Source organism: Podarcis raffonei, chromosome 3, assembly GCF_027172205.1.
Source record: "Podarcis raffonei isolate rPodRaf1 chromosome 3, rPodRaf1.pri, whole genome shotgun sequence".
In the NCBI taxonomy this organism is placed as follows: Eukaryota; Metazoa; Chordata; class Lepidosauria; order Squamata; family Lacertidae; genus Podarcis; species Podarcis raffonei.
The window spans coordinates 63,306,246-63,330,374 of NC_070604.1; the positions used below are offsets into that span (position 1 = coordinate 63,306,246).

At 41.5% G+C, this 24,129-nt stretch overlaps 1 long non-coding RNA gene across 1 annotated transcript; it reads right to left on the reverse strand.

Annotated features, from left to right (window-relative positions):
* Nucleotides 1–665: 665 nt before the first annotated feature.
* Nucleotides 666–3,518, reverse strand: LOC128411633 (uncharacterized). The gene is made up of 3 exons (XR_008329857.1): nt 3,364–3,518; nt 2,889–3,003; nt 666–883 (listed from the first exon to the last, which is right to left on the reverse strand). It is a non-coding gene; the product is annotated as an uncharacterized LOC128411633 (long non-coding RNA).
* Between the last annotated feature and the right edge of the window lie 20,611 nt (nt 3,519–24,129).

The following is a 24,129-nucleotide window of genomic DNA, read 5'->3' on the forward strand; positions in this document are numbered from 1 at the left end:
AATGGAGGAGGCATTTCCTTAGATTACTTGGTGGGTGGCGCTGTGGTTTGAACCACTGAGCCTCTCGGGCTTGCCAATCGGAAGGTCGGCAGTTTGAATCTGCAAGACGGGGTGAGCTCCTGTTGCTCTGTCCCAGCTTCTGCCAAGCTAGCAGTTCAAAAGCATACCAGTGCAAGCAGATAAATAAGTACTGCTGTGGCAAGAAGACAGAGCCGTCTTTCCTATTGGGTTTACTGGTGCATTGCGCCAGGGTGCCGGCCTCTCAGGGGTGCCCCAGCGAGTGGGGGAGCTGTGCAACTTTGCCAGCAGCCTCCCCTTTCCCTCCTGCACGCCCGCCAGCCGCGCCTTGTCAGCCATATGGCTGGTGGGCGTGCAGCTTGCCTCCAAGCCTCCGCGGTGGATATGTAGCTTCCTTCCCAAGGATAATACACATACGTATTATCTTTACCCAATATGTGTTTTGTTTGAAATGATTGTGGGAGAGAAATGCACTGTATGTATCACAGAATTGTAGAGTTGGAAGGGACCGTGAGGATCATCTAGTCCTACCCCCTTCAGTGCAGGAAACTTTCACCCAACATGGGGCTTGAATCCACGAGCCTACAATTAAGAGTCTTGCGCTCTACCAGCTGAGCTATTCCTGCGCATTTATTTAAGTGCACAAATATCAGAAAAGCTTAGCATCGCGGAAAACTCAAAAATGGCAACAATGCCACACAACAATGTCTATATCACAGACAAGAGACTTTAACTCACCTTAACTCTGCTAAGACTTCTCTTTCCATGCTTGACCACCTGCCAGGAAATGTGTGGCAGGCTGGCTTGACCTCATCCTTAAATCACTTTTGAGAGGTAGAACTTCATATAAACTTGGATGGTCTGGCTAAAGAAAGGCCAAAGATTTACAACTCTACAATATTTCTCGCTTTTGAAAATTAAACGGCACGAAGGAGACACTAAAAAAGGGGTTCACAGAGAGGGGCAATCCCATGCATGACCAGTTCAATATTCAGGACCTTGCTGGAGAAATGGCATCAGTATATAAATTAAAAAAGGAGTTATTGTTTTGTAAGGTGATGTCTATAGAGATGAAGGGCATTCTGGGCTTCCATGGGTATTCAATAGAGCATATATCCATAAAAAGAAACTCTTTAATGCTCTCATGCAAAGGAGTGTGGTTGGTATTTTAACAGGCCTTTTTAAGAAGCTGCAGCTACACAATGGGAGGATGGGGGGGAGAAGAGACTCATGATGTGTCCATCAAACTGTCATAAGAAGAGGCTCATTAGGTTCCACTCCTTTGCAAATTAAACAACTCCCAAAAGTGGAGTTTTGATTTACATACTGAGCCTGCAAAGCGGTGTAGAAAAAATTGGGAGCTTTCGAGAAAAGATGCTGTGCACTTTCTGCATTTTGTTTCATGTTCAGATTTTAATATGAATACTATGCATACTTAAAGAAGAATGTATTATTATCCATATTGTGTTATGAAATTATATTGCTATTCTCTCCCACCCTTAGAATTTCACTGAACATATACAGCTTGGTCGTCAGCTAACATAAACTGTTATTTTCCTCCTGACATTAGCAGAGGCAGACTACTTTAGTCCATTTTGCATTCTAGAATATTATTGGTAGAATTATGGTGTGAGGTGATCTGGTGTAAATTAGTGAAGCCCTGCTTTGAAAAGCCCAACAAGTTAACTCTTTATTATTTATCAGTAAAGTGGGCACACAATGAAAACACGGACAAGGGAAATTTGCACAGTGTTTAACTTAGGTCAAAAAAACAAGTAATTTGTTAAGTGGCAAAGGCACCAACACGTGCCAGGTCACGCTGGATTTTCTTTAAAAATAAAAAAATAACTAAGTTAAACTTTCAGTCAACCTGAAAATATCTGCTTTTTATGGGGGCAGTGCGGAACGAATGGGACAGCAAATCTTTTTTCATTGGGCTATTTTCAGAAAGTGAAAAGCTCTATGGAAGAGAGTGGGAAGAAAAAAGAAGGGGAGGGGAGGGAGAATGAAAATGAAAGGTGACAAAATCTGAGGTAAAAATGTTTAATTAAAAAATGAAAAACGTGTATGGAGGTGTGCAGAGAATGAGAGCTGAGAAAATCTGAGGTAAAAAGAATGTTTAAAATGAGAAATATGGAGGGGTTTATGGGAGGAATGAGAGGCAAGAAAATCTGAGGTAATACAATTTAAAATAAAAATAAAAATGTGAAACAAACAAGAATTAAAGAAATTGGTAGTGAATCTGTTGTACTTCATGATAAAGAGGTGTTTCAGCACTAAGAGAAAAGGAGGCTCAGAACATAGAATCTCTAAAACTTACTTTAAAATTGAATGAACAAATCTGAATAAATTCCTCATATCATCAAGAAAAGTAGAAGGAATCAACTGAACCTTTAAAAAAAGGCCAAGGCACACTGTCTTTGAAGAAAATCCTATACAACTCATGAGACTTGCCTCTGAGTAATAATGCATCCTCCTTTCTCTGCTACTTTGACAATGCCAATTTCATTAGTAAATTGACTTACCAGTTAATCATAAGTTAATTAGTTGAATAGCTACTTCTATAAAATGCTGTGTGATCCAAGGATCAAGAAACAACAGTAAAGTGGCAGCTTCGTTAACAGGGAACTAGACCATTGCAAGCTTATTGTCTTAACTGAAGAACTGAAACAGAAAATGTGCTACATGTATATGTGTGTTCCCTGAAATCTTATTGCAGCTGACACATGCAGGCTACCACTGTTTATGTTTGTTGAATATTTTCTTCTAAGTTCTTCAAGAACCACACTAGGTGTCACCCTATCCATCTCTTTTCCACCTACCACTTTCAAAAATATGTGCTGTTTCCGTGGTTGAAGTTTAATTCTTACCATTTCAAATTAGTTTTCTTTTAGTGCACCTTGGTGTCCATCCTCAGCCAGTGCAGCATATTTTGTTCCTAGCAATCTCTTTCATCGCAGAAAAAATGTTTTCTCCATATGCCACCTAAAATTACATATTGTTCTTATACTTATGTTTTGATTACATCCTTTTAGAACAGTTTCCATGTAATATAAGTTGCATCTTACGTAAGCTGTTGTCTTACAGTTTATTTTATATATATTTAAGTAATTTCACCCATATAAAGTACAACAAGAATCATTCTCTCTCTCTCTCTCTCTCTCTCTCTCTCTCTCTCTCTCTCTCTCTCTCTCTCTCTCACACACACACACACACACACACACACACACACAAACACAAACAAACGTATCTTGTGAAAGCAAGAATGTTGGATAGTTTTGACCTCCAGTGTCTATACAATGAGCTATGGACAATACAGAAGTTTGGCTGTTTTTCTATACAGACCTGCTTTTGTATTCTTGTCCGGGGCTTGATCCTTGGAGCCCTGTGAGCTCAGTAGATGCCCGGGAGATAGATGTGATCTGTTAGCCTCATCCAGAGCCGACAGCTGAACCACTTTCACACAGGCAAGCAGGTATGGCTGTGCCTGGGTAACAGATGAGAACCCATGGGGAGCCCTTGACTATGGAGAATGAACAATCAAAAGAAACCATATTGGACACAGATACAAAAGGACTCCCCTGTTTCCCCCCCCTCTCTGCCTGATTTTTTGTTGTTGTTCCCTTCCCCCGCCCTGCTCTTTCTTGCTAAGCTGCAATGAGTGTGGAAAATGCTTCCCCTTGGAAGTATATGAACCACGTACATAGGGTCCAGATGCTGTTCTGTTCTTTCACCTCTTCCCTGTCTGGCAAGCTCACTTGATTTGATTTGCTGCCATTCTGTATGTGTAAAGAGAAAGAGTTCCTTAAAATTTGCCTCTTGTTGGCACAACACAGGTGACACCACACTTGATAGATTTCTGGCCTTAAATATAGTCTTATGGCATAAAAAAAAATAGTCTGGGGCATTAGCAAATATTGTATTGTAAAATGCATGTTTATTTATAAGTCAGAGCTTAACCAGATGAAAAATATATAGTGCACCATACTATGCATGTTTACTTGGAAGTTAGGCTGCATTGCACACCATGAATTTAAAGCATGCCCCCCCCCCCGCCAATAATCCAGGGAACAGGAATTTGTTAAGGTGCTGGAAATTGTAGCTCTGCGAGGAAAGAATAAAAAATTATTGGTTATATCCAACACTAGCTGCATTCACAGGGCAGTTTATTCTGTTTTTAAAATGTTTCCCTAACTGTTAATTTCCACATTACATTTGAGCTTTCATGTGATGTAAAAACCATTTCTGGAACTATAGGGGAATATAGCTCAGGCTTAGTGCTCATTTCCACATTGTTTGCCAATGGATTTTTTTTCTTGGAAGCAAATAACGTGGAAATGAGCACTAAACTGTAGCTCCAGAAGTGGCTTTTACATCGTGTGAAAGCTCAAATAAAATGCAGAACTTAACAGTCACGGAAAATATGTGAAAATGGAATAAACTGCCATGTGAACGCGCAGCCATTGTTTGTGAGCAAGGGGAATGAATTTCTACTCATGTAATGAGACTTCACCTTCCTTCCCTCTGTAGCCCTCGATCCACCCTCAAAATCTGCTCTGGATGGCCACAAGTGTTGCGTGGGAGAGGAGAGATGAAGTCCTGCTGCATACACAGAAGTTCACCACCACAACACTGGATTCTGTCCTCCTTAAATAAACATAAGAATAATAATTGCAGATCCTGACTTGAGCAGGGCAGGGAGTTGAACCAGATGACATCCCAGGCCATTCTGACTCCATGACTGCCAACAGGAAAGTTTGAATAGAATATATGTTAGGGGTCTGCCTCAGACAGGTATCATTCAGTGTTAAAGCACACCTCAAATACTATGCAGTATTTTCAAGTGGGCTCCTAATAGCCATGACAAGATTCCTTTGTTAAATGGCTTTTTCTAGGAATTTCTCTTACAAATTGTTGCAAAGGCTTACTTTTTCATTGCACTTTACCTTCATACCATAGCTGTCAACTTTTCCCTTTTTTTAAGGGAAATTCCCCTATTCCGAATAGGATTCCTTGCAAGAAAAGGGAAAAGTTGGCAGCTATGCTTCATACCCAAATCCCCGTCCATGCCAGTTTGTTGTTTTATCTCCGCTAGCCCTTGCAGGCCAGTTTTGACAGCTAGACAAAGCTGTCCACTTGTCAATCACCTGATGTAAATATGAACATCTGACAATCAGCTGATTAACCACAAATCAGCTGATTGAAAGTGCCTGTTTTGAGCAGTTTGGGGGTTCTGGAAGACCTGATCATTTTTTGGATCTTCAGAACTCATCCTCCCCTTTCAAAACTGTTTTGTGCAGTACTTCAAAGGGGACTTTACATATACCACCAATCAGGTAATAGGTGGTGCCTGTAAACACGTTGTCAGCTGAGCCAGATTACCCCCTGACCCATATATGACTTCAGGTGTAGGGCCAAAGTGGCCTGGAGGGCCAAATGAAGAGGCCTGGGAGGCCTAATGTGGCCTGCAGATGGGATGTTTGCCACCCCTGATAGAGAAGAGTATTCCTTGGATAACATAAAGCTGTTATTAAGATTCAAGACACTAGAGCTATGGAGTGCAGACTCCTTCAAGCAAACCAAAGAGTATTGCTAATTCCAATCACATGGAGCCACCCTTAGAGTTGTATCTGGTTCAGCTCTGCACATAAATGCAGCAATCTTGTTGAAACTAAGCTGTTGTGGGCCAGGTCTTGGCCCAGATTGGACACTGCCTGGGAACCCTAGGTATGTCGCCTTGAGTTTGATGGAAGAAAGATGTATTATAAATGAAATGAGAAAGCAAACTAGTCATTTTCACGATCTGTTCTAGGAAACCCCAGGCACTTTTCAGGAGGAGGGTTAATTACAAGGACTGCAATGGCAGACAAACTTCTCCAGAAGTCAGCTTGCCCACCACTACTGTTCTTCCCCTGCAATGGGTAGATGTGGGGAAGTATTTGATGCATGCCAGTGCACAGTCTCACTTCCCATGTGGCACCACTGAGACCTAGCAACTGTTCTTCAGCAGACAAGTTCATATGGAATTGGATATTCGAAATGCACTGTTCTAAACTCATCTATGGGAATGGTGATTCTCACAATTCATTGGACCCTTAACTTTTGTTTCCCGCTTCATTGATTCACATATACCGTACAGCTACAGCACAAAGAAGAAAAAAAGAGTTTCAGAATCCGAAACTATAGACATATTCTGGGCACTCCCGGCAATGTTGTAAAGGGGTTAATTTAGCATTGACCAATGTTGAAACACATTTGCCATCTTTATTTAGATAATATAGAGCTGTCTCTCCCTGCTAGTCTATTAAGATTAAGTAAACTGTTTCTCATCATTAGTGTGTCTAATGACAAGAGAGACGGAGCTGAACAGGCAACGCCTTCTCTTACTGTGCAATCCAGCGAGGTCATTTTCTCATGTTTCAGATCCTCACCTGCAACAGAAAACCCCTAATCCCCCTACCTTTTCTGAGTGGACATCATCTTTTGTCATCAAGGTTCCATTTGAGCCCTCAACTGACTCATCGGAAGGGGGGTGGGTGGAGTGAGCTGGGTGATGTATGTTGCCACAAAAAGGGCTTGTGTTTTACTAGCTGATGTCAAACTGTTGGTCCCTAGTCCCAGAAGTGCCATGCCCAGTTTAGTTAATAACAGATTGTCAAATAAAGCAATAAATCTTCTTGCTCAATGACTTCTGTGCAGCTTCCTCACATCCCCATTAATTCTGCATGATGAGTGAAGCTTTCTGCACCCATGCTACCTCCAGAGGCATGCCAGCACCATGGAGACATATGTGAATACACTGAAGCAGCATTACTTTCATAGCACTTTGTGTCAGTGATGAAAATCCTGACAACACAGAAGTGTATAATATAGTTTCAGAGAAATTTGAGGTCCATTGCCACAAGTTTGGACTTGTATTACCTTCATGACAGCCCTGCAATTGTTTAACAATTTCAATTATTTTTTACTGATGAGGAATGGAGAATTTGTGTACAGTGGTACCTCAGGTTACAAACGCTTTGGGTTACAAACGCTTTGGGTTACAAACTCCGCTAACCAGGAAATAGTACCTTGGGTTGAGAACTTTGCCCCAGGATGAGAACGGAAATGGCGCGCTGGTGGTGCAGCGGCAGCAGGAGGCCCCATTAGCGAAAGCACACCTCTAGTTAAGAACAGTTTCAGGTTAATAACAGACCTCCGGAACAAATTAAGTTCGTAACCTGAGTTACCACTGTATTTGTATAGTTTGCCTTTGAGTACTATATCCACTAGGCCACATTGGCCTTTCAAAATACCACACTATCCTTTGCACATATTGTAATTTTATATTCTGCATGAAGATCTTGCAATAGGCAAGCCAGAAAGGAAGATGGACGAAGGAACTAGTACAAAATATATTTGCTTGCACATATCTTGTAATACTGCTGCACAGACCTACCAATACCTCCTCTGAAAGAAGCAAAGCCTAATTACAGCCCCAGCATCATATGGGGCTGGTGGGGGGGGGTCAACATCTACTAAGAAACAGCCTGAGCCCACCTTCCTAGAAAAGACACTGTCCAAGGATGCCATATCAAGGGACTCAATGATCCTCCAACAGGATCCTCCAACACCTTTACCTTCCACACTGGCTTCAGACCCTCCAGCCCAAGACCCCAGCAGCAGTGGTGACAATGGACCTATGCTTTTCAGATTGGGTGGACAAGTTAAATAGATTTTCTCAACTATGGAGATATAGAATCTTCATTCTGTTTATTAGGTGAATTGGGATGGAGATGCTGAAATTATGCATGGCTCAATTTCATGCAACCCTTGGCCTAATCTCATGTTGGTGACACAAGGAATTGGGAAATGGGAGAAAGGGGGGAAGAGAAAGGAGTGGGGGGGAGAGAAAGAGGGGGGGGCTTCCCTCACTTTTGGTTCCACTCCTGCCCACATTTGACTCCAAAGCTGCCCATTGCCAGTATGCAACTCCTGACAGATTGCCTCCGAGGGAATGAGGCTCTTGACAGAAGATAGCTCTTAGCAAAATGTGGCCCTTGATTTAAATGAATAAACAAACAAACATCTATTCCCAGGACGGAACAGGCCAATTCCATGCCTCACACTCTCCAGCCTTCTGAACTGTGAAGCCATCTTCTTAAAGTGGGTTGGAAGAGAAGACCAGCAAAATAGTCTCAGGTGTTCTCAGGAGCAGCCTGATCTAGTAGTCAACTCTCATCTCTCAATTAAGATATTTTGGCTGCTTTGCTGAATATGAAATCATAGTTTCCAAGGTCTGCTTCTTCTTTAGAGGCTCCTGTGCTCACAGCGTTGGAATATTCCACTCACCAGATTCCAGTTAAAATGCTGGGGTTGTACCCAACATTTGCAATTCCTGCAAATGTTAGCTGCAACCCTAGAATTGGTTAGAAATAATCCTGAATACATATGTTGCCAAAGTTAAGCACTTTATGGTACAAAATGCACTTGTAAGGAAGGAGGTCCTATAGTTTGTTTGTGTGTGTCTAACCTACCTTTTTATAATGTGACCACGGTGGTTGAACTGAGTCGAATGTACTTCAAAGGAAGCAAGCTTAGGATGACACATTGCATTTCTTCATTTCAGTGAAAGTGTTCAACATAAGCAACTATCTCTTCCACTTAATTAATGAGACTTAAATGTGTTTATTTTGCAGGGCTTAGGAATGCAAACACAGGAACAAAATAATTCCCAAACAGTTGGGGGGGAACCCCCAACTTTTACTATCTCTCCTTGTTAATTCATAATATGTTTCTTCTTCAAGGCACCTTCTGTTTCTTGCATTTGCAATGTATCATAATAATTTTATTCCTATCAAATCTTATTATATTTGCATAAAATAAGAATGATGTAGGCCTGCCAAACATTTGTGTTGCTGGATTACGGTTTTTGTTTTTCCCCTCATTGCTATCCAAGCTTTCGAATCACTGTGGAACATAAAGGGTGGAAAGGAGGAAGTGTAGCAAAGGCTTATGGCTGTCTGTGGCATAAAAGTGGATTATAATGTCATTCGCTAACTGACAGATCATTTAGTGTCCTGGAAGAGTCTGTTTTCACACTGCTGACATTTTCACAGGGGAATTTCAGGAAGGCTTCTTATTGTCAGAGCTATTTTTCACCCAATTTGTTTCCAAATGATGTCTAACCTGAGGTCTCCCCCCTGAGAAGGATTTAAGCAATGATTAATGAGAAGTGTTTGGCCAGACCCACCTGGGGAATGGCCCATCTGCAAATTCAGGTAAGATGTAGCTGCCTACAAGACATCAGCTTGCGAATGGCAGGCTGTTTCCCATGGCTTTAGGCATTGTTCACAGCAAATGCAAGATGTTCACTGTTAGCATTGCTGTGATTCATAAAAAGGAACCAGAGAAAAATGCCATTCATTCTGTCTTGAAGTTTTGTAGCTACAGTTCCTATGTATTTCTCATAGGATTGTTCAATGTGTATTGATGGAGAGCATTTATAACTGCTTGTGGGTTAAATAGATGGTAGCTTCTCATTGCTATCCACTTATTCAAAGTGTTATTCACCCACTATTACTATTACTAGCACACAAACTTTAATAACAGTATCAGATATGCCACACAGTAGTACTTGGTGGGTCATTCTCAGAGGCCCACGGGAGCTCAGATACAGAAGTTGTCCTGACTTGTTCCTTACTTTGAAACATAAGCTAAGATCATTCTTAAGGAACATAGGACTCTGCCTTATGCCAGGTCAGGTTCTTTGTCTACGTAGGCCAGTAAAGCTGTTAGCACCTCTACGGAGGTCTTGTAGGCTCAAGTATTATATTTTGCTAATCAGAATCAGACTGGATCTTAGCAGGTCCATAAATACAGTCTTAACACAGCCTTTCTCAACCTTGGGTCCCTGGATGTTGTTGGACTACAACTCCCATCATCCCTAACTAGCAGGACCAGTGGTTAGAGATGATGTGATATAGTCCAGCAACTTCTGGGGACCCAAGGTTGAGAAAGGCTAGTAACAGGAGAGGGCAACGATGCCCACTGTATCTAGGTCATGAGAGTAAGCAGGGTAGAGCAACTTCTCCCCATTGCCCAATTGCCAGGAGCTGCCTGGCATTTGCCTGTTTGTTCAGGGTTCTTGCAAATTCAGGATTACTGACCAATGGGTAGAACAAACCAGCCATTGAGTGGATGAAGCAAAGAAGGTCCCATCATTTAAAAACAAAATCCAGGAAAGGCATTAAAGTGCAGAGCACCTAGGGTACAAAAGCTAATTTTGTACAAGTCATAATAACAAAAGAAGAGACCTGCTGGATCAGACTAAGGTTAATCTGGAGCAATTTCCTTCTTTTAACAGGGACCAATCAGATTCCTCTGGGAAGGCCACAAGCAATATCCCATTATTGTTCCATAGCTGCTGGTATTTAGCTGGTATTTCATATAGCCAAGATAACTAATAGCCACTGACAGGCAGCCTTCATAAAGTTGCCTAGCCTTCTTTTAAAGCCTTCTAAATTAGTGGCCATCACCACTTCTTCCATTACAGAATTCTGTGTTATGTGGAGTGCTTTTTTGTTTTGTTTTTTGATCAGTTCTGAATCTGATGTCAGCTGACGCTATTATTTGTTGAGACAATCTGTCGAAAGAATATTTCCCCATTGGTGTCTGCTGTCAGAGCTCTACAACTGCCTTTGGGGACCTTGGTTTCTCCACCCAGCCTCCAGTTGTAAAACGCTGGATTGGATATATTTCTTCCTAAATGATTGTGCATTCCTAGGTTTATGAGAAGAGTTGGAGGACCACGTATTGTCAGAAAATCCTTTCCTGTACGATTTGCAACCTAGAGCCCCATCTGTATAAGCAATGGTGGGAAAGGGAATCTGCAACCTCTTACAGCCCCATACATTACAGTGGGGGGTGGGCTAACATTTTCAGGCTTAAGGGCCGCATTCACCATTGGCCAATTCCTGGGGTCTGCAGGCCACTGGTAGGTATAGTCACCCCACATTCACACATACTGTACATACATACATGCACACACACACACACACACACACACACACACACACAGCCACTCTCTCATCAAAGGATTGATCTGATGACAGGGAAGGAGAGATTTGCATCCAAGTGCTGGGCTGTGTCAAGAGCTTTAAACATCTCCATCCACCCCAGAGCCATGTTACTGGGTTCTTGAGAGGGTTGAAAAAATGCTGGGTGGGGAGTGCTGAATCAGGCCCATGGGTCAGGGAATTAGCCACCCTTGTTATACAGCAAAACAAAATGAATCCTACTGCCTACAAATAAAACTGTTTCTTTGTAGAGAATACTTTGGATTGATAAAGAGCAAGTATCCAGAAGAGGAAGTATTTAGACTGAGATAACATATTTTTTCTTGGAAATCTCCAGCAGCTGCCTTCCCCCTCCCCCGCAATGCCAAGTTTGCAGCATTGACTATGGATCCAAATGTTTTCCCTTGCAATATTCGGCTTATCTCAGGGTGTATATGATGGCAGGTGTTTTTTTAAAACCAACTGTTGTGAAAAAGAAATGCCTTCACTTTGTGTATGAAACACATCACGCAAAGCAATCTCACACTTTCTTTAACTACTTCTGTTGCCAGCAACATGTTTACCATGATTTAGATGTCTATTATACGCATGAATGGCTTGTCTACTTAATTTCATCAAAAAAATGAACCCTCATAAGAGGCACAGATGCTGGTATGATGGTAATCAAATTAGTTTTTGGACAGGTTTATGGCCACTTGCTGTCAGTTAAGCTCTTTTTGGCTATCTTCACTCTTAATACAGTTTTGATGGTGATTAATGGCTCCATTAATACACTGTTTTTGCTGTGATAGACACAACATTATGGTGTTGTTGACCGCAGATGATCATAACATTCTGTAAAATCTAGTTCTCAGACACATTAGTCATATCTAATGTGGAGATGTCAGAAGGTATGCTGCAAGCTCAATATATGTGGGAATTGTCCAGGTAGCCTTAAAAATATAGGCATAGATCCCTAGATCCTTAATTCATGGCCACGACAGCAACAAAAGCGGGAATGAGCCCATATACCTCAGTCCTCACAAAAAGCAAGGCTTCAGCAGAACTTACTTGCAAGTAAGTGGATGTAAGGGTTATATTCCTAGTCATATTTACTTGGAAGCAAATGGGCTGTAAGGCTGAAATCCTTATGCTGTTTGGGGAGTTATTGTGTCAACTGCCCAAGCAATCTCCAAATTCTATAGCATGAATAGGGATTCAACAGGACCACTTGGAAACTTCCTGAGAGTTTAGGGATCTCTCTAATTCCACCAGCCTCCAGGAGTAAACCATCTTAACAAATTCCCCGCCCTTGGAACAGGTGCTGCAAGCATAAGCCACACCAGGAAATGGTTTGTCCAGGACATATACAGGGAAGTTGATATTGGGAAAGTCCCACTGTTGTCATGATAGCCATGAAATCCTGAGCTGACCTAAAAGGGGTTCCTATAAACCAGGTCCAAGATCGCCTCTGACATATCAAGTAAGGAGATGGTTGGACTGCAAGGCTAGGCAGTATACCAGCAGAATCACCCATCTATCCCTAGATTGCAACACAAGAGACAAGACCTGACTTCTTGAGTCTCCTGGTAGCCAATCCCTTTGATGGTAGAGCCTACGTTCGAGTTGTATTGAAAACATAGGCAGAACGTGAGGAAGAAATCCACTCCTCCCATCTCATACATAAAGGTCTCCATAATGCATACCGTAATTAAAATCATGTTTAACATTACATGTAGTTTGGCCCTTAGGTGCTGCTATTAAAATATATGTGTCTTCTGTGCAAATAGTGTCACCTACTGACAGAAATCATGTATTGCAACTCAGTGTAATATACCATGAGAGGAGTCAAAAGAAGGAGGAAATGAAAAGTACCAGCATTCAGAGAGGATGTGCGTACAGTGGTACTTCTGGTTACGTACTTAATTCATTCCGGAGGTCCGCTCTTAACCTGAAACTGCTCTTAACCTGAAGCACCACTTTAGCTAATGGGGCCTCCCGCTGCTGCCGCACCGCTGCACCGCGATTTCTGTTCTCATCCTGAAGCAAAGTTCTTAACCCAAGGTAATATTTCTGGGTTAGCGGAGTCTGTAACCTGAAGCATATGTAACCTGAAGCATATGTAACCTGAAGCGTATGTAACCCGAGGTACCACTGTATAAGCAGAAGTGTGTGAGAATGCAAGAATGCTTGGTGGTGATGGTTCAGAGTAGTAAATTGCCCACAAAACCAGGGAAGACTATGACAGAGAGAAAAAAGGGCAATATTCCAAGTGCTTGAAATAAACTTTATTCCAGGCTTGATACATTTTGGAACAATTCCTTCCTCAGGTGCACATTTTTAGCAGGGACTTGTTCTGTGCATTTGATGACAATTGCTAAAAACATGCCCTCAAGAAAAGATTTGTTCCAAAATGCTTCATACCTAGAATCAATTTAATTTAAATACTTGTAATTTCTCCCTCATTCTCCCCGCCCCTTTTAAAGGAAGTTCAAGCATTTTAATAAGTGCAGAAAAGTCTTTACTTTAAATCCCTTGTCCAAATGTAAATATTGGTGGTGATTAAAGTTATTAGCATAACATTAATAATGAATTTATTCATCCACATCTCACTGAAACCCTCCTCCCACTCGCTGCTTTAGAAACATTATGTAAATGTTTAGTTTAGATTTTAGCAAATGCCTATTTCTACCTGGGTGGTCATCAAGAAAGCTGCATAACTATCTGGATAAAATACTTTCTGACTAGTTCAATAGTTATCCCAAGCATTGATTTTACTAATCTGGCTAATAAAAGAGCTAAATATTGAACTATAATCTGTCAACTGAAGATCAACAGAAACTTCAAAGTATCATGCCATGTGTCCAACACAATGGAGGATTGTGGTGGGTCTACCCATTTTCTCTAAACCTATTAATTTATTATAATTCCTTTCAAATACTTAAGTATGATCCCATCTGCCTACTATATCCTGGCAACTTCCCTGATAGATTTTACCTCATCATTAGAGGAAAGCTCGTTATGAGAACAGCTACCAAAGTATTCTGCGCCCTACATATACAAGACATGAGGTGGGGGCAGAGAACATGTTTCATTTTCTATTTTCATCTCTCTCTCTCTCTCTCTCTCTCTCTCTCTCTGTGTGTGTGTGTGTGTGTGTGTGTAATCTTTAATCAATTTTAGGGCTAGAAACAAAGAAGAATGAAAGATAGCATAAAACAGAGAAAAGGAATCGGGGAAAACAATGACAATTTTAGCCAGTTTGCCAAAAACAACCCTGCATTGAAATAAGATCCTATGTGCATATAGGTGTGTGCACGCGCGCACACACACACTTCACCATACTTGAATAAAAATATTCTTATAACAAGGATGTTACAATAATCTCTCCCAGTTGCTCAGTTCAGGCTACAATATACTTTAGATTGCTTGTGTGTACAGTTTTAGGTGATCTATAAGACCACAAGGAAAACAATATAATTAAAAACAAGCAAAATGTCACAAGGCTGTTGTTGTTGTTATCATTGCCAATATATATTCTGAGGTTGGAATCTACTTTTCAGTATAAATGTTATCATTTAAGCAGAAAGGAATGTAAATTCGCCACTTTAGCACTGTAAGTAGCTGTGGTGGAAACGTCAAAGAACACCCCCCCCAAAAAAAACACCCCACTCATTTGTGAACACATGCAGACAGTTCTCTCTCTGCATATAATTTTGTGGACTCACAGCCACAGGTAAATTGATGCACCTTAGAAGAAGTTTCTTCCATCTGGTTACCATAAGAAAGTGTGGTGCTTCACAGTGAATGAACAACCCATAACACTTGCCTTCTGAAACGAAGTTTAAGAATCACTGTTTTAAAACCAAATTCTATTGCATGTGAAATGAACCTGGTCAATGTGAACATTTGCAGTCAGCTGCAACATACATATGTATATCACATACTGTGTTATGATAAGCTCCTACAATTAAAACTAGGTGTGTGCATTGGATTCGTCTGAATCCCAAGTCAAACTGGGGTGACTCGAAGGGATTTGGGCTTGTCAGAGGTAAAGGAAGATCTGTATGAGGTGGCCAGAGTCAAACGGGGAAACCCCTCAAGTGCTTTGTGGCACCTTGGTGATTCATATGCCAAAGAAAAGCTGCAGACAAGCATCTGCTGAAAGCAAAACTAAATGTCTCTCAGCTTACCATATAAGGAAAATGCCAGGATGGGCGATGGGGAATGTAACAGCAGCCACCAGCCTAGCAAGAGGGTAGAGGGATAGCTCTGTTGTAACTGACAGTAACAGATGATGTAATTAAAGGGAACAGTTTTATCTGAAAAGTGATCCCTTTTAGTTCTCTCCCCGAAAAAGAAATCCATTTAAAATGAACCCAGCCCCCAAGCCCCGAAACCAATCTGTATTTTATTTACCTTTTTAAAAGTCTTACTTGTTGCTGTATTCTTATGTTTTTATAATTATTTTCCCCCTGACTACAACTTACATTATCAGCTTAGGTTTCCCCCCCTATACATGGATGTATTAAGCAGGATATAAATTTAGCAAGTAAGTAAACAAAGTATAAATCTTAGAAGGATCTGGGCAACCAGGACCCAGTATGCTAATTCAGGATTGGTCCCTCTAGCCCCCTTTCTTTGTTGTTTGAAGATTGTTTAAAAATAACTTGTATGTTCTCCATGATGTCTAGCCCTCCTCAGATGTAGTGCCCTTCACATAATGAGGGGGAGAATGGCAATGAGCCCAGTGGTCCCACCCTCTTCATTTCCTAGTTTCCTTCCCTTCTGTCTTCCATGTAGGGGGCTGAATGTCTGCATCGAATGACTTTCTCTACCTGTGTGATTTAGAACCTTAGTTGTGCATGGTTCTCAATTGTGTGGGAACTGTATTTATTTGTTTGTTTGTTTGTTTGTTTGTTTGTTTATACATTTATGTCCCACCTTTCCCCCAAGGAGCTCAAGGTGACCTCCATAGTTCTCCTCCTTCCCATTTTATCTTCACAACAAGTAGCTACTGGAAGAGAAGAGATCAGTAAGGAGGAAGAAGAGGTTGCCTCTCTATCTACTACCCTGCACTGGTTCATATAGCTTATTGCAAGCATCACTGCTTTACTTCCAACACTCTGAACACTATTTTGGACTTCGTTCATTGGGGGGAGAGTATGCGGAAGAGATCTGGTTACAAAATCACATAAGCTTCAACCAGGTAAAGGGTTTTTTTTTTTTTTAATGAGAAAGAAAACTGATAGGAAGGAACCACCTGTATTTTGTATCAGGATTCATTTCCAGCACAAACTGGCATCAACTATGCATCAAGTGTAATGTATGATTAAATCTGTAAATTTTGGAAAGTGCATTTGATTTGGGTCAAACCCTGTCGAAAAAATACTAGATTTTATACAAAAGGGCACCAGTTCCAAGCATTCACCTTTATGACGTTGCCCTTAGGGGAACTTTGCTATGTCCTGGGGTCAAAAAGGCCCAGAGTTGCTCTGTAGGTCATTGGGATTTTCTTCCAAGTAAACACATTGAGGATTGGGCCATAAATTGCTGTCCTTCGTAACCAACCATGTAAATGTACCGTGTATGTTACAGAAGCAGTAGGGGGAGAGGGATCAACTTGCCTGTGAATACAAAAGATTTCACTTCTGGCACTTCAGTGATTAGTTTTTGCTTCTTCTATTGTTACTCCTTGTGGTTTCATCTGTAATATGTATAGTGATTGTTTGCAGCCTGGCAACAGAATGAAGAAGTGAGGAGGGTGGGAAAACTATAGCCCCTTGTTAGCTGCAACCCAAACTTCAAAGGCTTTGGGGGCACGGAGCAGACAGGTTTAAAGCAGGCATGGAAACAAAAGGGGCCACTTCCACCCAGACTGAGCCAGGGTGAGTTCTTGGTTTACTTTGTTTGTTTGTTTTAAAGCAAAACTTCTGGCAATGGGTAAGATACATTCTGTCCATGGTTGTATGCCCTCTCAGTTCTGCATCAGATGGAGATATGGGCATTTACAGCACCATAAATCAAGGAATAAACCATACATGAGCAGCTGGCCCATGTGCTAATAACTATAATTATTAATCATGTCAATTTCACACCCTTCAAATTTACGCTATGTGCTTTCTGCAGGAAAGCCATCCTTGGCGCCGTGAGCTGTTTATGGTATGAAAATATGATGTGCTGATGTTCTTGGATAATTGTTCCATCACCCTGAAATTGGGTGGTGGGGTACCCAGTGCCCAACAATAGAGGGAGGGGTTTTGTCACACATGTGTCATTGTTGCCAAAGTCAGTGAAATACTTTCGAAGTTTGTCCCAGCCTTTTTACCACTTAGTCACCTTTATTGTACTCTTATCCCTTTTGGAGATCTACTTTGATGTTGCTGTGGCATCATTTGGAAGGTGCCAGCCATAAAAGTAGTATTAAGTCATTGTTGTTGTTGCTGCTGGCAGCAGTGTTTTAAGTTGAGGAGTCTGAAAATATGTCTGAAAACAACAACAGCCCCACTACCTTTCTGTCTTAAAGACAATGTGCCAAATACACACAACCCCCCCCCATAATATTGCACAGTTGAATTCAGAAGAAAAATAACTTGACAGTGATGCTTCTTCCTACATAAGGGTTTTTATCTTTCTTTTTTACACTGACATTGGCAAACACTATTTGGCAATAAAGCAAACAACTTCTAGAGGGAGTGATCCAATTATTAATTTTTAACCATAGTTTTCCTTAACAACAGAAGGCTTTTGGAAACTAATCATGATGTTAACTTGACACTGCAATGTCTGCTCATCACCTACCATCTTGAAAAAGTGCACAGGACACTTCCCACTTATTTTCTGAAGCTGGCACGGCCCCCATCGGGCAGTATCTAAATTACTCCTGCTGACTTTACAGCTGCTCCATTCCAATGACCCCCAGAAGGATCTGGGAATTGTTAGAGGAAATTTCTATTAATCAACCACAAACAGACTATTACCATTTCACACTTTGCTTCCATCATTTCACACATTTAATGAATATGAAGGTCTGTTCTTCGATCCAAAAAAACATTTACAATGGGAGAGGGAGGGGGAATTAGAAAGAATATAAGTTAGAAAACAATAGAGATCAGATGGCAACAAGTGTTACTGCTAAAGTATTCCTGAAACTGCCCAGTCAGTATCAAAGGATGAAATCTGGTGTCCTGATTGCAAGCAGACAGATGGAACAGAGTACAAATGCCCACGTACTATGTTCTCAAATTAAAAAAAATATTTTTCCTCCTCTTGTTTGTACTTTTCTGGCACAATGAGCTAGAGGTTCACACACTGTCTGAAATGGCACGGGGGTCCAGATAGAGAAAGTATGAATAAAAGTAATGATACTTCCATATTAGGGTCTCTTGGTGCTATGCAGTCCAATTTATTTGCCCCAGAATAGGGATACCAGATGTCCCCGGATTTGCACATCTGTCCCTGGAATGTCCCCAGATTTGCAAATCTGTACCCGGGAAACGTGGCAGTGGCAGCCTCAGCAGCCTGGAGCCAGCCTGGTAGCACAGTTGGCTCTGGGTGGCTTCAGGAGCTGCTCGCTGCTGCCGCCACTGCCAAGGGGGAACCGGGGATGTCCAGCGGTACAGATCTCCTGCCCCCTTCCCCCTTTGTTTTTACAAATTGGGGGAGACAGTAGCGGGCAGGTGGCTGTTGCCCAGGAGCGGCGCAAGGCGCACAGTTTCTCTGCCAGGCAAGGTGCAAAGCCCTTCTTTCGCACCCTGTGAAACATAAATGCACAGATTTTTTTAAAAACTGGGCAATGGCTGCCTGCCCATGACTCCCAAGCCTCCCCCGATCAGTCAAAACAAAGGGGGAAGGGAGCAGGAGATCAGGGGAAGCCTGGGAGTCATGGGCGCGCAGCGTGCCGTTGCCCAGTTTTTAAAAAACTCAGCGCATTTGTGTTTCACAGGGTGCGAAAGAAAGGCTTTGCACCTTTATACAATATGCATGTGTGCTTGGGCCCAGGGTCTTTTGCCTCACCATCCCCACTACTGACTCCCTGTTGCTACTCCAAAAAAAAAAAGTGTGCCCGGATTCATTGAAAAAAAAATCTGGTAACCATACCCCAGAGGATTAAATACTCCCCCATGACAAGGAGTCTCCTTCCCATTGCTGGATCCCTGAGGTTACTCAATAAAAGTCACACACTTCTCACATATATTGTTATTTATTAAATCTGCGATGTTCCCATTCTCTCAAATCACAACCTGGAAATTAAAATAAGGCTGCCATCCTAAGCACACTTTCTTGAAAGTTCACTCCTTCAAGTGGCCTATGCCCAGTAAGGCAGCCTCTAAGTAATTTTGCTTTTTTAAAAAAATAATAATAATTCAAACTCAGTGTGACTTATTTCACCATGAACATATTTAGAATGGGAGTGTTAATGTGAAACAGGCTGCTCTTATTTCTCTTTCAGAAATCTAACATACAAGACAAAGCACAATGCCCGGTGAAAATGCACTTTGCTCACTGCAGTATTTTCCCACTGCTGACACCACTGACTTTTCCATAAGAAGCAGAATTCCGTACATACACTGAATCATTTTTCAGCTAACATCTTGAAAACCTGGCCTACACTACAAAGGCAAACTTGTCTGCAGGATCAGACAAAAGGCCCTTCTAGTCCAGCAACCTGTTCTTGCAGTGGCCAACCAGGGATGGATCTACACACAGGAAAAAATGGTATAAGTAAGCCAAAAATTAAACTGTTATAACGAAAGAGGAAAAAGTGGAAATAATATTCTTTTGCTCTCCAGCGCCGTCTGGTGTTGCATGTTTATAACGCATTCCAAAGACTGTTTTTTGACTAATATAGCCTCTGGGAAGCCCATAGCAGGATACTTGAGCATTTGAGTATAGTATAGCACATGGGTAGGCAAACTAAGGCCTAACCACCTTCTAAATCTGGCCCACGGATGGTCCAGGAATCAGCGTGTTTTTACATGAGTAGAATGTGCCCTTTTATTTAAAGTGAAATAAAAATGCTGGAAAAGTTTGCTGACCCCTGGTATAGCATCATTTGAGCCTGAAACTTCTGTGGTTTTGTTCTTCTTCTTGGAACTCTTTTCATCTTGTTTGTATCATTTTGAAATATTACAGAGCCCCTGGATACCTGCTGACAGCAAAGATCCATGAATGACTTCACACTTTGGTAAGGAAATGCTTTCTCTTCTATTGCAATGATTTACTATGACATTTCAGCATACTTTGTTTCAGGCTTATCATGGTTGGCTTATCAGTTGGCAATTTTAGGTCCTCACCTGAGTTACAAACTAGATGGTAAAGCAGAACTCCCAATCTCTTTAAATTCTGATAAAAATCTGTTGACAGACTGTGCTGTTTTGGGGGGAAGTGGGAACAGAAATGGATGAAATACGCAAGCAAGTTCACATCTTCTGGGTGCATGAATCCTGGCAAATCTCCAAAGAATAATTGCATTGGTTTCCCCATAATGACAGTTTGGTTCTTTGAGGATGCTACATTCTGCAGCTCTTGGGCTATTGCACAACAATGATCTGAGGAAGTGGGGAAATAAATATTGAGGAACGCCTTCATTCCAGGAGGAGAACAGAGGGAGTCTCGAGTGACTGGGGAGATAAGGTGATGAGGTAGGGTCTGGTGTAAATTGTTCTGAAGACACACAGTATGTAGATAAGAGAGTGAAGCTGTTGCTAAGATCCAAGGCCGTTACTAGTAATATGGGATTCTGTGGGACTTGGAGAGTGGGGGATTTTGAAGCTTTCCTGTTAAATTACTAACATTGCCATATTATGGTGCTGCTTCCTCATTTCTGCAAGCGCATCTTCCACGACATGTAGGGTTGACTCTTTGCTCCCAAAACTCCAGTTCCTTTTAACAGCTACACAATGGGCGGGGGGGGGGAGTCAACAGGTGATGTTTTCCAATTACTACATCTCAGAAACCTTTACCTGTTGGTTTTCTGATTACTGTGTAGATAAATACTGCTCCTTCTAAAGCTGACAACCAAATCAGCCCTACTTCTGCAATCAGCAGGAAATCATCCCTCAGAGAACAATCAATTTTAGTAGCATATAGAAAATATAATTAATGCAGTCACTAAGCAAAAAATACAAACAATCTTAAGGGTTCACTCCTAAATGCAAACCATTTTGGTATTTATTTTTTTGAAAAAGAAAGCAGGTGTATTGATTATTTTAATAATTAAAGTAAGATACGTATGCGGAAGTCAATCCCACTGAAGTCAACATGGCTTCCCAGTAACATCACATACACACCATACATTTAAAGCACCTGTATGCCACTTTAAGAGTCATACTTTCCTCCAAAGAATCCTAGAAGCTGTAGTTTGTGTTGCGAATTGTAGCTCTTTGAGATGTTTTCTAATCCAAGGTTTATCTACTCAGATCTAAGTTCTGTTGGGTTCAGTGGGGCTTACTCCCAGGTGAGTGGGTAAGATATTGCACTTTTAATTTTCATGTATGGGATGTTTGGGAAGGGCACTGAATACCACAATCGTAGTAGATGCTGACTTACAACTTTTGTCAAATTATGAGACTGGATTTAGAGTAATTTTGATACACAACCTTTTACATTAATTGACAGCATGGCTCTGATGCATACATTGTCATTTCACGTGTCCTATAGACTTTTCAGTCATTCCCCCCGCTCTTTCATTGAGAAGATTAATGCATTATGCACTACTTAATATATGGGATCCCTGGCATTTAAACATCCCTCGGGTGCATAAGCAATTACTATTGTAATCAAAGCTTCCCTCTGCTTTACACTTCTACTTTGATTTAAGATCAGTCGCATCCTTTATTGTGCTGCCCCTCCTGTCAGATCAACCTGGACGGCAGGAAACCTGTTTGAAAAAACTCCCAAATTATGGTCTTAGGCTTTGTAAACTGCAGCTGAAGTCCAGAAAAACCAAACTTGGATACCAGTGGTCCAGAATCATGTAGTCCATTGCTGCCTACCTGTGCTCTAATTTATTTAAGGCATTTCAATCCATAAGAGAGGCCTTCCTTAAGAGGCCTTCTCGTGCTGGTGTGTTTATTTTTATTTGCTTCTTATTTCTTATTGTATTTTGTGTTCTCATTTTGTCTTGATATGTTGTGAACCGCCCTGTGATCTTTGGATGAAGGGTGGTATACTACTACTACTACAAATAATAATTGCTATTGTTACTATTTCAGTTTGCTGGCTTTGCATGATGGACCATGGGTTTCAGACTCAGTACAGTAATTTTATGGATGTGCATTTTAAAGGATGAAGTGTTGTGTCTCTCTTCAAAGGACTAAACAAAACCCACAATCCCCAAGGGAGGAGAATGATCCAGGGTTAGGAGCGGTGTTCTTTCTGTTACCAACAATGGAGAAACTCGAAACAAAATTTGTTTGCATAGTTGTTGTTATTCTAAACGCTAATCTCTATTTGTGCCCCCCCCATGTCAATTTCTAAGCTTCCAACAACAAAAATGGTTGGCCACACTGATTTCATAATAATGATGTGATGTGTAAGATGCTTCTAGAGAGTCTGAAATGTATTGGACCTAGCAGATCTACCCATTTTCACCCATTGGATGCTGTGTACAATTTCTGGGGCAGGAAAGAAACCATGAGAGAGCAATTCTACAGTCAGATGACTTTCTTCCAAAGAAGCAGGCTCGCTGCAATAGGTGTATATAATGCAATTCAGTAAATTCAGCCTCTGAGGAGTAGGGGGAGGGGGTGGAACAAAGCTGCTTCTTTTGAAGATGATTCTATCAGACTAAAAAAAAAATTCAGGAGAAAAGCACAGCTTCTTTCAGCTGTCCCCTTTTGTGCATTTTCCCATACGAAACTATGTTACCACCGCTGCTCTGCACTTTGTTATTATGACAGGAAAAAATGAATTTCTAATGAGGTATCTGTACCAGCTGCAAGCACCTTGTGGATCTCCATGGACCATAAGCACAGTCAGATGTATTTTCTGAATGCAAAAAAGGCCTCAAGGAGGAAGGTCAATTGTACACACACATTTCCTGCGAGAAGCTCTTTTGTGTTCTGAGTCAAACTCTTAAGATTTTCCACCCCTCCCCTTCTCCTCAGCTATGGAAATTCTTTACTTTCTTCCCAGAGCGAAACACCCCAAAACAGATTAGGGCATGAGAGAGTGTTGCTAGGATCCCAGCACTTAAATAATAGGCCTGAAAAGTAAAAGGCATATTCTGGGCTTTCAAGTAGATTTGTGCTTAGGGCTGATTTTGACATGATGTGAGGGGAGAAATGGATGGTCTCTCGCAATATTAGAGCCATCAGATTCCAGCATCTCCACTTGAGCCTTCAAAGCTCTGCTCAGATCTCATAGTACTTCCACAGTGTGATTCTACTTTTTTCAGAGTGGACACAACCCTATCCAGAATAGCCTGACCTATCCAGGTAAGAGGAACTGGTCTGGATGATGGGTAGTCTTGTACCCACAGCTTTTTGAGTTTTGTAATGAACAAAAGTTTCTGATAATGCCTGAACACGTAAACCACAACAATCCTTGGTTACCTCCATACAATGTGGTGCATTTTCCTTCCTCTCTTCTAGAAATTTTACAGTACTGTTTACAGCGAAGTTGGGGAGCCTTTTGCTGCCTGAGGGCTGCATATCCTTGCGGGCAACCGTCCAGGGCCACATGACAATGGTAGGCAAGGCCAAAAGCCAAAGTAGGTGGAGCAACAAATGTAAAATTTGCCTTTCTGCAGTAGGTTAGTTCCTGCAGACATTCACACACACTTCTCTAAGCTCCATCCAGGCAAGCAAGAGTCATTATCCGAATTCAAATGCACATTTCAGCCAGGCAAAATCAAATTGAGTGTGAATCAGGGCCAGTGGGAAATGTGGCCTGGGGAGAGGGGTCTGGTCCTGATAGAGGGGTGTGGTCCTGATAGAGATTCAAGCACTAGATAGATATATTTGAAGGGCCACAACTGGCCCCTGGTCCTGAGGTTCCCCACCCCTGGTTTACAGTGACAGCCAGTTTGGTTTAGTAATTGTAGTTCAGAACTAGGACTTGGCAGACTCAG